Source organism: Anguilla rostrata, chromosome 5, assembly GCF_018555375.3.
Source record: "Anguilla rostrata isolate EN2019 chromosome 5, ASM1855537v3, whole genome shotgun sequence".
Classification (NCBI taxonomy): domain Eukaryota; kingdom Metazoa; phylum Chordata; class Actinopteri; order Anguilliformes; family Anguillidae; genus Anguilla; species Anguilla rostrata.
The window spans coordinates 51,582,345-51,597,976 of NC_057937.1; the positions used below are offsets into that span (position 1 = coordinate 51,582,345).

General features: G+C 40.7%; 1 long non-coding RNA gene across 4 annotated transcripts in view; it reads right to left on the minus strand.

Annotated features, from left to right (window-relative positions):
• Window positions 1–75: 75 nt before the first annotated feature.
• The window catches only part of LOC135255613 (uncharacterized), a 61,252-nt gene continuing 45,695 nt past the window's right edge, over window positions 76–15,632 (minus strand). For all 4 annotated transcript variants that reach the window (XR_010330219.1, XR_010330218.1, XR_010330216.1 and 1 more), the window contains 2 exons: window positions 3,009–3,107; window positions 76–1,722 (listed from right to left, as the gene is read on the minus strand). This is a non-coding gene — a long non-coding RNA (uncharacterized LOC135255613). The remainder of the gene's footprint in view (window positions 1,723–3,008; window positions 3,108–15,632) is intronic.

Genomic DNA, 15,632 nt, shown 5'->3' on the forward strand with positions numbered 1-15,632 from the left:
TATCTGCATGTAATATAAGAGAAACGGATGGAGAGGATCCATTGAAGGAAATGATTAAATGTTTTTGCTATATACTTTTATACATTATTTTCTTATCAGACTAGTTAACAAGTATTTTTATATGTTTGTACGCTCTCACGGCACAACTGTATATGTAAAGAGGAGTATTTAATTCCCACAGTTTTTAACTGAGAAGGCTCGGCCTGCATGGTGAAGCAGGTAAAGAAACATTTCCTCACTGGCTGTATGGAGCAGGCGGTGTGTTAAACTAACCCAGTTCCACTGTCCCTACCTGTCCTGCAGGGGGCGCCATCCCCATTCTGTAGGTGCTGGTTGGGGGGTCACGGTAACACAAATTGTTCAGCAGTCTTGCAGAGCATGCAAAAGTCAGACTCCCTCCTTCTACCAGAGGTTGTGCTCATCCAATCCATGTTCTGTGTTCTGTTCTTTAAGTCTACCCCCTGTATAGCTTCTGGTGCTATAATAATAATAATAAAAGACATGATTAAGCCAAATATGACCATTCATTTGATTTTAAAATATAGATTATTAATATAATTTTTTGTATTTAGGGATTTTTTCCCCCCTGAGAATTTCAAAGGTTTACTTCATCTTTAACAGGATTCCTTTCATTTTGTTGAAGTCTGATTTAGGGATAAATTAACTGCATTTCAGATGATGCTCTTAAAGCTTCACGTTTAATATGACTGTGCTCTCATAGTACTTCACTGGAACCTGGAGGCCTAATCCTAGACGTGTTTTGTATGGGTTAGGGGCTTCAGTGATTTGTTGTGCTTCTATTTGGACTGTGAGGTGAACTGGCCGATTTTCAGAAGGCAATGAGGGATTTCATAAAAAGAGTGTCCCATTCAGAATTCTTCATCTTGATCTGAAAATGCATACAAAAAATGTGCTCTGTTCTGGAGTACGTTTAGCTAACTGGCTTCAAACTATCAGTCTGAAAAATGCTAATTTTTATGTATTTCTAAAAAAAAATCTTTTTTTTTGAATTCTCACATTCAGGAGTTCATATATTCAATAACCTCTCTGCACCTGTGCTGTTCCATGATTGACCAGAAGAGGGCATCAATTGCCTCACTCCTTATTTCTATTAAGCATTAACACAATCTTGTCTACAGTCCAGCAACAAGCTCAGATTTATATGAACATGACATCAGAAATTGTTCATTTTTTAGGTTCAGTAATGGCTTCAGTGTAGAAAATATCTCTGGGAGATTCTTCTCTGGAAAGGTAGTAATGCTGGCAAATCTGGTATATTCTATAAGGATAATTTACGATATTGGAACACTGTCTGTTTTCCCCATTTAACGGCAGAAGAGATAATGATGTCACTACTCAGAACGGCTTAAATACATAAAATGCAGCGATTCAAACCGCACACTCAAAACGTTCCTTCTTTGAGCCTGTTAAGGATCAGGGCCCGGGCGTATTGTAAGGAGGTAGGCCCAGGTTGGCTAAATGTCAGAGTCTGCGGTCGCTGTCGGGCGGGGCCGGGGCCTTGCAGTCTAGGGGAAGTGACAGGCCCCGCGGCCCCTCGGGGCATCAGGGCGGGGCATCGACCGGTCCCTGTCAAGCCGTGACATTTTCCAGTCGGCGCTCTGCGTGGGGAGGGACTGAAACGAACGGCGTTCCCTCCTGCCGGGAGAGAAGCAGAGCCTCGCAGCAGAGCAGAGCAGTGCCCAAGGCCCCGGAACCTTCCTTCTGAGGTGAATAAAATGAGTGAGCCCAAGTTTAGGGGTGTAAATTTAGGGGTTTTTGTGTAAACGGGGTTTTAATGAAAATACCGAATTAAAAATGCATTTGAAATAAAATTCACATCGACAAACTTTTTCTCTGAAGGTTGTTGGTGAGGCATAATCACTGAATAACAAGCAGATGTTTAGCCAGTGCTGACGGAGAACAAACAGATGTTCAACCGGCCATGTCGTACATTCATAATGGACAGTAGCTGTCGTAGATGAGGGTTTTGAATCTCGTGTAATGGCTGCATTTATGATGTCAAGGCCTGACTGGAAGACAATTGGAGACACCTGCAGCCTATAAACAGCCCTGTGCTGCCTAGCCACCTGTGTGAGCAGGGCTCTGCTTGAACATTAGCACTACATAATAAGGACAAACACACTCACGCTCATGCTTCAAACTACCATTGTTCCAACGTCAATGTGACTGTCATTATGTAGAGATAAACATTCATGTAAATCAGTGCATTAAACCACATTCAAAAAGTATGCTGAAAGATACGTTTTTCAACCTACTGCAATTCTAACTAATGCAGCAAGGAATGCTAATGACCATTAATAATTTAACTGCATTCCATAATATTACCAAATAACATTCTGAACATCCACATATGTAGCAGAAGTTTTGCTGCACGTGTTTAAGTTGTGTGCTGGTTGTGAATGCAATATGTGAGGGAAATATGTGATGGTAGTAGTGTTTGTTTTTGAATGTTGACTAATAACTAAATAGATGTAGCCTACTTCTAGTGTAGAAAATTATCAGTGTATCTACAAACTTAACAATATCTTTGAGATGTTTCATAGCATTGACATTCACCGATAGCCTTTCAGAGCACACAGGAGCCTTGTAATAATGTGATGGCTGGGGTCAACGAATAGCCAACCTCCCAAAAGCGGGGTCACGTTATAATGGGGTCATTCAAAATCGCTGTTTCCAGTGCTAAAACCACAGCAGAAACTTCATATCGGCATTCATTCAGATCACTACAGATTCAGATTTATAAACTGTTAATCTAAAATAATTCTTTGTTATTTTTTAAAATTCACTTTGGGTTGACAGCGTAGCTGACAAGAGAAAAAACAAATTGAAAGTAAGGATCTGTTAAGACTGAAGCCATACGACACCTACAAACCTTACTTTTTCAGATAATTAAGGTGACGCAGTAAGTCAAGTTCATTTTTCCTTTTTTTCAAAGAAATTTGGTGCAAATATCCTGAATTCATATCCAAACGGTGATGTGCCTGTACCTGCTCTCTTCCAAAACACAGTCCGCACGCTGCCACGTCTTCTCACTCCGCGGTCCAGCACCTGAGCCTCTGCTTCAGAACCGCACGCTCCGTTCACAGCTGGTGCAAGCCGAAGACAGAAAACACGGGCAAAGTGAGCCTGCAGAGAACATCCTACTGGAGAGGCAGGTAATGAGAACGGGTCACCTGTTCCTAATCGGAGAGGAAATGCCAGCATTAGCTACTATAGTGAGGCTAAAAGCACTGGCTGTCATTAGCCTCATAAAGTTTCTAAACATCTTAATTCATGCAACCTGTAGACACCTATTTCATATTTAAATCAAACCTGAACTAGTCTGGGACACACAGAGGAATGACAGGGGATGGCTTTGAGAAGCCTGCAGTCATTCCTGCGGTTTCATTTTGAAATTGAGCATTCAAGTTACTGACTAGGAGGCTCAGGCTTCTTGTGAAAGCACACATGCTCCTTAATTAACAGATGTCTCCCTTCTGTCCTCATCACATGTACGTTTCAGAGGTTCCGGTTCCTAACGGGAGGGTCTGGAGCCATCGCTGTCGCTAGTAATGTGTTTATGTGGACAGAGGCTATACATATAAACACATCCATTTTACAGTGTTCACCTGCAATTCTAAACATAAATACCCAGTTTTATATCGTCCCACTGCTTCTTGCCTCGAGCGCCACAGTCACGTGACATGGGAACTAGGCCCAACTTAATTTGTTATTACACACAATCTTTTTAAAAATTAAATAAAATCTGGTAATATATATGCATACAATCTCTGGAGTCACTGTATAAGCAATGTTTTTTTTTTGTTGTTGTTTTTTGTTTTGAAGCACAAACCTGCAAATGCCCTTTCACTGGCCACTGAAAAGCCAGCAGGTCATCAGAAACTTCTGCAAGTATCTAAAATATCCAACATTGCACACAAAAACTGGGCCAATCAGAAACACACTACAACTGAAATAATATTGAAAACTGCAGGAAGTGAATAAGCCCTTTAATTCTTAGCTATGTAATCCTACCTGCTTTTTAGACTCCCCTTTTCCACAGACACATTCCTCAAACTTAATTGATATCAACCCATGAATTTAATCCTCGAAATTCTACTATTTTTAGTATTTTAGTTAACCCATTCTACAGAAACTCGACCAGAGAAAGTTCCGCTTTGAACCGCCTCTTCCTATTTGAGGCCTATCTACATGCGGTTGTGATTCAGTAGTAGGAAAGTGATCATTACTTTATTAGCCACAGAAGCTGAGCACAGTCTTATCACATTGCTAGCCAAGAGAGACGTTCTGTCCTCAGCTATGCCCTATCATAAATATTTATAATCAAATCAGAAAATTTTGAAAGCTTCAATGGTAACGAATCTTCATTTTAAATCTAAATACCTTTGGCTATTTGCATAAAATATTTTCCATTTTAAATGTTGTTGTAACTGTTGTCATTGTTGTTCCTAGTTAAAAGAACGTCTGTGTCTGAGTTCCCCCTAAAATACAGCTTTTCTATTAGTTCTGCTGGTCCATAATAGAATCTTTAACTTTAAGTTATGTCTATGCAGCCAGTTGGCAAATGGAATCGGACCACAGCACTGACATTTGAATGAAGTGGGTGAGCTTCCTGATTGCATTATTGATGTGGACCAGGCGGTTTTGGATTTGGGGGGGTCGATTGAGTCAGGCCACCACCCCCAACACCATCAGTACCCCTCGCCCCCCACCCCCAAGCCCATAAGCCCGAGAGTAATAGGCTGTCTGACAGGCTGTCTGCGAGCTTTGATGAGACGTACAGGCACTCGTGAGGGGCACCGTTACGTCTGTGCGCGTGACGGGGAAGACGCAGGCGGGCGCTCATCAGGCACAGCTGTGGCCACTATCGACGGGAAACGTGGTAAATGAACGCCGATCTCCGCGCCGGCTGCTGCCGTCCTCGTGAGCAGAGAAACCGGCGGAGGCATCGATCGGCAGTTATGGCCGCCTAGCCACCCTGGACACGCCGCGCAGCTGAAAGGCAATGTACTTTAATCTGCAGCAGTAATAAAGACAACGTGCTCTTTGGCTCACTTTCTCCCCCAGACCTCCTTGCTTGTATAGGTTATTGGCTTGTTTATCCCCCCCCCCGCACACACACACACACACAAAAGCAAAGGAGCTCATTTCATTTGTTCCAAAGACACTGTGTCAAAATCAATGGAGCAAGAATGAAAATGGTCCTGTGTCCAACATTAGGCTCAAACAAGGTTCAGTATTAGGCCCCATTCTGTTTAGCCTGCACATGCTCCCACGAGGAACCACTATTCTCAAGCATGGCATCAGCTTCCATTTTTATGCTGATGACACCAATCTATACATCTCTGCCACGCCTGATGAATCCCTGCCCCATTGATAGACTAACCCACTGTAGTAATCACTGACATTAATGCTTTGGTGGCATAACTTCCTACAGTTAAACAAGGACAGATCTGACATACTGATATTTGGACCGAAGGCACCAATGAGAGAAAATGATGGCACAATTTAAGCCACTATCACAGACCATCAGAACTCTAAAAAACCTAGGCGTTATCTTCGACAGTGATCTGAGCTTTGTGCCACATATATGGAATGTGACTGCCCTTTACCACTTAAGAAACATTGCTAATGTCAGACCTGTTCTCACTCAAGGTGACACAGAGAAACTAATTTCCACTTTTATTAGGAACAGGCTTGTCTATTGTAAATTCTCTGGGCTTCCCTAAAAGGCATTAGGTCAGTTAAAAATCATTCAGAATGGTGCTGCAAGAGTCTTAACTAAAACCAGGAAGAGAACACACTTTCCTCCTGAACACACTTTCCAATCCTTACACTGGTTACCTGTTAATTTTAGAATTGATTTGAAGATTCTTTTATTAGTTTTTAAATCTGTGCCTGGATATACTACTGACCTGCTGCCTAAATATGTTCCTAGTAGAGCTGTTCTAAGGGCCACTGAAATGGTAGAGATTTTTAAACATCAGCTCAAGGCTCACCTTTTTAGCCTCGGTTTCACCTAGGAACATTAATTAACAAATTTTCCCCGTTTATTTTGTTTACATATTACTTATTTACTGGCTGTCTCCTTCATTCTTTCATCACATTGTTTTCATTTTTATTGTTTTATTGATTTTTCCCACTGTAAAGTGCATTGCATTGCATTCAGCTGTATGAAATGAGCTATAGAAATAAAATTTGATTGATAAAAAAATATCTTCAACAAACCTTGATATGTACGCCATACAAAATCCAGAACAGCTAGGAGAATTTCAGCCAACTGGACTGTCATCAACAATATTACAACTGACACGTCTATAAGACATTACTAAATGGAATAACTGTACAAATTCTTGGAAACAATAATATAATATATTAATATGCATCAAACAATCTGGCATATGCAGATGCTTCCGATTTACTGTGGTACTGGCCCTTTGTAGCCTGTTTCTGGATTCAGACTGCAGAGACGACTAACAAAAATAAACATTTAAAATGAGATTATTCATTGTTTTGGACCTAAGGGAAGGAAGCAGATGAATTAATAACTTAATAATCCTACCAGGGAAAAACTTTATTTTTTGAACAAACACAGCACAAGAATTAGAGGTAAATAGATTTAGAATATTTCTCAAACACCATTACATTGTAGAAAATGTATATTGCGGGTAAAAATAATAAAGAACATCTGGGAAGATGGGTTGAAATTAGCGGGAGAAAGAGCTGGGAATTGCCAGACACCAATATAAATTTTTTTCTGTTGTATATTACTTGAAAATTATTAGGAAAAAAAAAGGAAATTGCGCTGTGGCAAATCTGCATTGAAAGGGCATTGAAAACAGCAGGTGTGCCAAAAATTGCACTATATTTATTCATTTGTTGCCTGGCTCACTGCGAAGCAGTTGCACAGAGGGACATGTTCCAACGTCAGAACCAGGCTGATATGGATTTGAGGGTGCTGGTACTGGAAATGTCAGGAGTTTTAATGGGGAGATTGGTCCATACAGCAGGGGGGCCCTGGTAATTACCACGTGTGTTTGCCCACAGGCAGAGAGCACACGACTCCATTATGAAAGACAAACCCAATTAAGCCACCGTACGGAAAACGGCTTGCGTCTATTCGAGTGGGAGCTGTGTTATTAGACTTCAGGCAACCTCACGTTAGATCAACAGTACATTTTCGGTGTTTTTAAGTCTGATGAGCCTAAGTCACAATGTCAGTCTTTCTTGAAAAGTAAGACGTGAGTGCAACCATCAAGATGTGGTGAGCATGCTTTACTCGCCACGGACGGCTTTGGAGAGACACATTCACGGCCATATCCATTTAGCTCAAACCCTTTTCATGCTCGGTACTCCACAATGACATGGTAATGGCATGAAACTGTGTCGCGTTCAGATGCTCTGATGAAGAGAGCATTTTTAAGGCTTTGATTTTGATTCGTCTCACCCTTTTTTTTGTGTTTGGTGTCATTTCAAGAATCTTAAACAGCGAGCCTTGTGAACCTTAAACAGAGAACCTCTCATATGCTGGCACTAAAGTGACCAGCATAACAGACCTGAAAAAGAAGACAATGTGAATGTTCTACTGTGGTCCAAACCATTTCTGTCCTCGAGTCTGCCATTACAGATTAGGTTAGATGCACAGTGATTGGAATACTTCTTGACAGAACAAGACACATTCTGTTAGGCATTTATACAGAAGCAGCATACATTCTTCAGAAATCACCCCCTCTGGGGACAGGTAAAAGTGCTCCAGCAAAAGTCTGAAAATTGGCTTACATCAAACGGTCTTTAAGGGCCATGATTTCTGTCAGCTTTTGCTGACAGCAAAAATGATTACACTTCAAGCATGGCACAGCAGAGAAATTATGCATGCCACAAGAGTCATATAAATTTGTTTCCAGCACTATTTCACAACTTGTGTATTTAAGCACGCTACTGTAAGATACCCCTCAGATACACCAAAGAGTGGAAGTATCTGAGTGGTGAAGGAAAGCATGTAGTCTTACCCGGTGGTACCGGAATGGGATTCATTTAATGTTATCTCACTTATCAAACTTGTCTTTTAACCTTTCCTCTGTGCTAACATAGACGGCAAAGACTGCTTTCCACCAGTAGTGTCACTAACAATCTTGGTAGACATGGATGTGTCGTTGGCTTGTATAATATAATCTTGTGAATCTTGCTACAACACTTGTGTATAAGCAAGTGACCATGGGGTGCAGATATCCTGAGTTCTATGTGTCTGCTAGGACCTTAAAACTGCTGGGTGTGCAGTGGTAAGAGCCAAAGAGGAATGCCAGGTTAAAACGAATGCAGTTTATTGTTCAGTTCAGTGTGTTCAGTAATAATGACAACATACGATGGTGCAAAATGTGAGTGGTGAAATGGTTATACACGTAAATGATGCGCAGGAGATCGGTTTGACGAGTCTCCCTGATCCATTGAACTTCTCTCCCTTATATACGTTTTTTAGACGTTTGTTTATTTAGTAATGTTTAGACATTATAAAGTCTCTTGAGTCAAAACATCATATTCTGACTCACGTTTGAGCACAATTTTCAATACATAAGTCGTGTGTTGAGGCATTCACATCAGTGGCCAAAGTAATATCTCTACCAAACCTAGGGAGACTCAAGTTCTCCCAAGTGGAGAGTGAAAGATTTAAAATGATCTACCTTTTACGTGGGAGTCATGCACCATTCCCCCTTCTCCAATGTGTGAGTTGAAGCTTTTCCTTCTCTCACTCCCACCCTAAAAACTCTTTAAAAAGTCAATTAGATTCATGTAAAATAAATGGACCCACTTGGCCCTGTATGGACAGAGTGTCATAATGAGTGTTGGAGGTTGAGGTTCCACTGTGACAGAATGTAAAAACAGGAAGCCTGAAGCATGGAGGGTGGGAGGGGGGTGGGGGTGAGAAGGCAGCAGGGTGGGGTGGTACTGTCCCCGGGAGCTTGCACGTTCCACACATACTCACCAATCCCCCCCAGAGATAACAGGACGCATGGAAGCAATCGCACCCCCACCCCACATCCATCCCCTCCCACACCCCACGGCCGCCTAAACACTTTGTCACTTCTGACAAATTACATGTGTAAAAAGCAATAAAATGCCACTCTGCATGATTAGTCACTCCAATTGGCAGCTGTATTTTGACAAATACGAAAGGGATCGTGGTCACTGGTAATTATAGCTGGGCTAAAAATCGCTGAAAGAGAAGGACAGAGAAAAAAAAACAAAACAAAACATGATGATAGATTCTGAAACGCCAAGATGAATGTTGTGAGTGATGACATTAAATGTCAAGATTAGTTTTTATATCACCTGCAAAGGACAGTGTGTTCATGAAACACTTCATAAAATGTTCAAAATAGATGCATCAGTTTTCTGTGCTGTTATTCACTAATAGCCTTACCAATCATTTTATATCTGAGACTACGTAAGTGGACATTAACTATCATAATACCAGGAGAAAAAAAAAAGAGGCGGGGTCTTGCATGCATATCCACATGCATCTACATTTACATACTAGCACGTTTTCGTATAAGTGTAGCAAATGTAAGCACTTCGGTGCTTTGACATGATGTCCTACAGTAAAATGTGTAGATGTGTGTTGGTAGCATAAATAATGTACCCTTTATCCCATTAAAGCTCACAGCCAAGCTACAAAGCAACAAAGAACTAAATCAGCCCTACTCTTCACTCTAACGTAATGTAAAGAAGATCTATAGCTAGTCATCTGTAGTAAAGAACAAAGCTGGTTCATGTGGAATTTCTGGTGCTTTGTCTTGCCTTCTTGCGCTAACTAGTCTGAGTTTAGGTTAGCAGTTGGGTGAAAGGCCTTCTGGAAAATTCTGCTGGTAATGGCGATTGTGAGAAGGGGGCACTGATTTCTGAGGAAGCTTGCACGTTCCTCACAGTCCCTTGCAATCCCAACTCACCCTGATTCCCCCAAGTCATTGCTGAAAAGTAAAATTGAAACGAAAATTTTTAAAATTTAAATCTATGGAAAATAGAATTTTTCCATTAATGTAACAGACATGGTGAAAATTCCCCTAACAAACAAATGAAGTGGACCGAGTGGGAGAAAATCAGCACAGGCACCCAGGTGCCTAAATACAAACCTCTCTCTCCTGATAAAGATTTTAGCTCTGATCCACTGAACCACAGCATAACCGCCACTGCAATTCCAGACTGGCACATCTGTACGATTTTCTTTGTGGTGTCAGAAGTGAGCGAGGGCAAGGATTAGGGATCCTGCTCAGGCTCTCTTCATTTAAAAAAAAAAAAATTATCAAATGTGATTATTTATCTGTCAGTAATCAGTAATCATAAAATATTTTCCTTTTTTGTTGTTGTTGCGTCCAATGAACCTAATGACACCCACAAAGACCGGCAATGTTCAATAGCCCAAAGAAAGGTCGGGAAACGGCAGATAATTACCCAGCTGGGCAAGCTGCAATTATTCTGTCTGAAATCCAACAATTACGTGGGAAAAGCTGTGAAGCTCAATTCGTGGAAGCTGCTGGAGGATCAATACATAATTGCTGTAATTGTTGCCATGATGCAGGTTTGGTGGTGTCTCTTTGGAAGTGGCAAAAAGAAGCAAGGGTGAAAAAACACGAAGAGGCACTGAGAGACAGAGAGATGTCACTTCATCAGAAACAGCATTTCAAACAAAGAGCCCCGGATTCGTGCTTGGGGGGGCGGGCATCGCCCGGTGAGTCAGCTCCCCCAGCCCGAGGCGGCCATTGAAATCTGGCTCCCGTGGACATGTCCAGGACTGCAGATACGGGGACAAAAGGCGCCTCACGAACGCCCCAGAAGGTGGCACGAATGCGTGGGGCTGGTACCATTCCAGCACATAATGCAGGGGAGCCCCAGACCAGCAGGACCCCAACACAGGAGAACCAAGGAAGAGCACCTCATAGAGCAAGCTTTCTGTGTGGCCCAAACCACCGCCAATACAGTCATGAGCACCACATCCATTTCCCACAGCTAGAGCCTAACATGGAAGATCTGTACGATATCTATGCAATAAGCCAACACAAGGCCTATGGGTACAGTACAAGGCCTTCCAAGAACATTTTAGCTTGCGTTCTGAAAAACAAAGCAGAAACATAGCTCAGGAGGTAAGAGCGGTTGTCTGGCAGTCGGAGGGTTGCTGGTTCGATCCCCGCCCTGGGCGTGTCGTAGTGTCCCTGAGCAAGACACCTAACCCCTAACTGCTCTGGTGAATGCGAGGCATCAATTGTAAAGCACTTTGGATAAAAGCGCTATATAAATGCAGTCCATTTACTATAAATGCAGTCCATTTAGAAAGAATGTGCTGTTCCTCGTGACTTATGGGGATTTTTGAACGCTTTTCAATACAATAAACATGTAACCCCACCTTGTTGAATCTCATGTTAATCTCATGTTGCTGCTGTCTAGCAGTTTGTGAGTCCATTGTAGGATGCGTACTAGAATGGAAACTTTTAAATGTCTTCAATTATATTTGCGGGTCTGCATTTATACATTCTTCTCTTATGCATCACAAATGAAAGCACTGTTTTTTAACAATGAGGTTTTGATCATCAGGTAAACTAATAGTCCTTTTTTCATGTAGTTATTTAAGAACTATCAGCATGTACATAATACAATATTAATATACTACTAATATATACGTGTGTGTGTGTTTGTGTGTAATATTATATATGTCCTGCATCAAAGAGAAAATTTCCCAGCTGTAGATTCCCCCATTATCTGTGTCATGTTGCTTATCCCTTGTGTTGCATCCAGTCCATGTCCACAAGCTATAAGATAACCCACCCTCGCAGGAACCCCTGTGATAAAGCCTCTCCATTGAATTTTAAACCCTAAATCAACATTTTTCATGTAGAAATAACCAGTCACTCATCAATAAATCGGTGAATAACTGGTCCTACTTCACAGTCTGGAGAGACTGCATTTCTTTTCAGTTTACACCACTCATTTTTACTACAAAACACACATCATATCTTATTTTATTATTATTATTATTATTATTATTATTATTTTTGCTGTAACAGATGTTTGGATTGTAACTGGTTAAAGACGATTGAGAAAGCAATCTTTGCACCCTGACGGTATACCGCTTTTATTTAAAAAAATGGCAATGTTTAACTTCTTATAATGGTAGGATCATTCCAGGAGAAGTCATCAAATTTCATGTTGCAAAATCTAATTTTGGGGGTTTTCACTGCAGGTAAACACAAGGGTTAAAAAAGAATGGGGAAATACTAGCGATTTTGGTTAGACATGATTATGTGCAGATAATGTATTGCTGTAACATGGAACGTATTTTCAGTTTGTGTCTTGATGCCAGTGTATTCCCTTTACTTCTGTTCTTCTGCCCTTTCCGATAAAGGAAGGCCTTTCGATGGGTTGCCCCGAGCGATGCATGTGATCTTTAACATTTCCTCTCTGTGCACTGGAGACATAACCCTTGTTTTTGACCAGGGGGCTCGGCAGTAACAGCATTCAAACCAAAAACGATGGCTAATCCTTTTAGCCTCCACGCCTCTAGGCTATATACATCACATCTTAATCACATTACCCATCATGCCGCTCTCGGCTGAAGGTAAAAACGGCACTTGTTGCAGAGGCTGGGATAGAAAACAACGTGCAGGTTTTAATAGGAATTGAATTTGTGAAAATTTAGGGAGGGGAGGGGGATTCAGCAGATATTAAATTGAGCTTATTAAGTGACTCAATTGACCAAGACAGAGACTTTTTACTTCTTTTACCTTTTACCTCAGTTACAGACACTTCAATGCATTTTTCACCTGCAAGTTAGTATACACCTCTCTCATTCGTAGCTTCAGTGTGGATACCACATTGAAAAGCTGCTTTAAAAAGAAAAGAGTGGCAATAAAATAATGCGATGTTAAATGACCTCATTAGAAATTATTAATTGGATCTGTTATCAACTTGACCGTGACCGAAGTGTAATACAATTCCCAATATGCACAGCCATCCTGGAACACCTGTGGGATGTGACAGGAAGGTCTTGCTTGTAAAAGCTCAATCATGGCTGCACATGCAGAGTAGACAACTAGATTATTTATTCTGTTAGACTAATTCTCTTTGTCTTTCTCTTTGTAGTAGTAGTAGTGGCAGTATCAGTAGCAATAGTAGTAGTGGATCAGCCAAAAACCTTCGATTTTGTCTGCATCAGCAAAGGACCAAGCGAAGTGATCGCAAACCATTTGAAGTGTCGCTGCACATGTAATACTTCCTCTTTTTATCATTTAAGCGAATATACTTGTCATTTGAATTAGAGAATATTGTGTAATTGTTAAAATCTCTACTCTTCTATATTTCAGAAGTCAAAATTACATTATGCAAGACATAACTGTTTGGCATCCTATTTTAGTATTATTTGAACTGTAGTTGTTCACTCTCTACAATGATGGAAAGGTGGGGTTATTACCCAAGGGACATCAGTTTTGGGGTGGAGTTATCCACTTTTTCTTAGTTGTGAATTAACGTATGTGTATGTGACAGATAATGACTGGGAACATAGTCAACAGTGACGGCTTTATTTCAATTGGTCCTGAGAATAAGGGTTCAAATCTTCCGGTTGTATGTTGTACTTGCCATAATCTTCATTATCCAGACTCAAGAACAGCCACATTTTACTGGAAGAAAATGGACACCATGCATATTGCCCCCATTTCATTGCTCCCAGTCCCCCATGATTACTGTGGGAAATTATAGAGAATATGCACAAACTACCTATGTGCGGGGGCTAAAGAAAGATAGATGTCATAGGTATGGCGGCATGCCCCATACCTATACAGCACGAGAGTTTGACACTTTTCAGGGTCCCACACAGAAACACAACAGCCACAGACACTCAGTCCTTAAAAACATTACATTTCTGTACATTCTGACCCCATTTCAACAGACAGAATTCATAAATAACTTCACATGTCCACACAATAAAGCCCCAAACTAAGGGGATTTGCATTTTCTCTACCTTCTTCTCATTCTTATTTTTCCTGCCACCTATTCCACAAACAAAATGTCTCCCCATTGGACATTTTTAACGACACCAGCCAATCCTTCACCTAGATAAACCAATCAAAATCTCGTATACACACGCAAAATAACCGTACCTTTTTAGTGAAACATTTCCAGTCAGAACAGCTAGCCTGTTCGTGGCCTAGTGGTCAGTGTTGGCGTCAGCTCTAATTCTACGAGCTTGCTGATTATTTGCTCAATCAAGGCTCGTTGGATGGCCGTCAAATCCGTGAGTACATACACCGGCCATATTTCAGCGGCGTTTCTGATGCGTTTATACTTACGCCACCGAACCCTTTATCCCAGACACTGTTTTACATATATACAAAACGAAAGTGCTAAACGGTACACGCTCACCGGACTACAAATTCACACAAGGATAGCCATAATCCACAACCGTTTCTTAAAGGGTCACTTCGCATTTCTCACTTTCTCATAACAAAACGCTTTGCAAAAAGAAATAATATCTCATGAAAAAACACGTTTTCAACATACAAAAATGCCAAGTTACGCACACACACAATACATACACTGTCTTGAACTCATTTATTCAAACTGGCAAAATCTAGGCCTGCCATTACAAGTATTGATATCAAAATGACGCCAGGTTACTGTACTACAAACAATATAGGCTATCTTGCCTCACCGAAATTAAATAAGCTGTATTCAAAAGCAATGCTACCCAGTGTTTCCTCAATTGTTTCAAGTCACTGTGTGCATAAGCATGCAGTACAAGGACAGGCCAAACATATGTGTGGATGGGTTTGTGAGAGTCAAGACTGTTTGAATAATAGGCGCCTATATGTCCAATTTGTATTGGTATGTATGTATTTAGCTGTCCTGCCTTTCTGTTGCGTGAATGATTGTATGTTTGTTGGTATAAACGTTTGTTCGTAAATGTGAATGTAACATGCTGCGACGGAAATGTCCCCATGGGGATAAAGAAGTTTTGTATGTATGTATGTACAATATGTATTTTACATGCAGTATTTATTGTAAATAGCAAATATAGAAGAACTTGTAAATTTAGTAAAATGAAGTTGACAAGTAAGTATAAACGTGTTTTCTGGAGGAATATGCTTCCTGTAGTTATTCACCAGCAGTTTTGCACATGCATTTAAATGTGTTGCATGAGACAGTTAGAAATATTTGACACTTTGATCTGACACAAAGTTTGAATGACATTGTAAAATGGTAAGATTAAAAAACAGAGGGCCAAGTGACATGAAACAATTGAGGAAACAATTGTGTGTGTGGCATTTTTGTACGTTGAAAACGTGTTTTTTGTGAGATGTATGCTTACATGATTACCCCGGAACATGTCAGTTTGGTCGCAAATTTGCTATTTGCAACTAGCTATTTGCTAGTTGCTATCCTCGACCTTACGTACAGCATGTTCAGGTACAGCCAGTCATTGTAGATCACTACATATTCATCGAAAAGATTAATTGAATTGAAATGAACACTGCATTCTCAATAAATGCAAAAATTCATGGTGACTTCAAATTAACTGTTTAAAAACTTTTAAATTAATGATTACTGTAGGCTATATTTTACGAGAC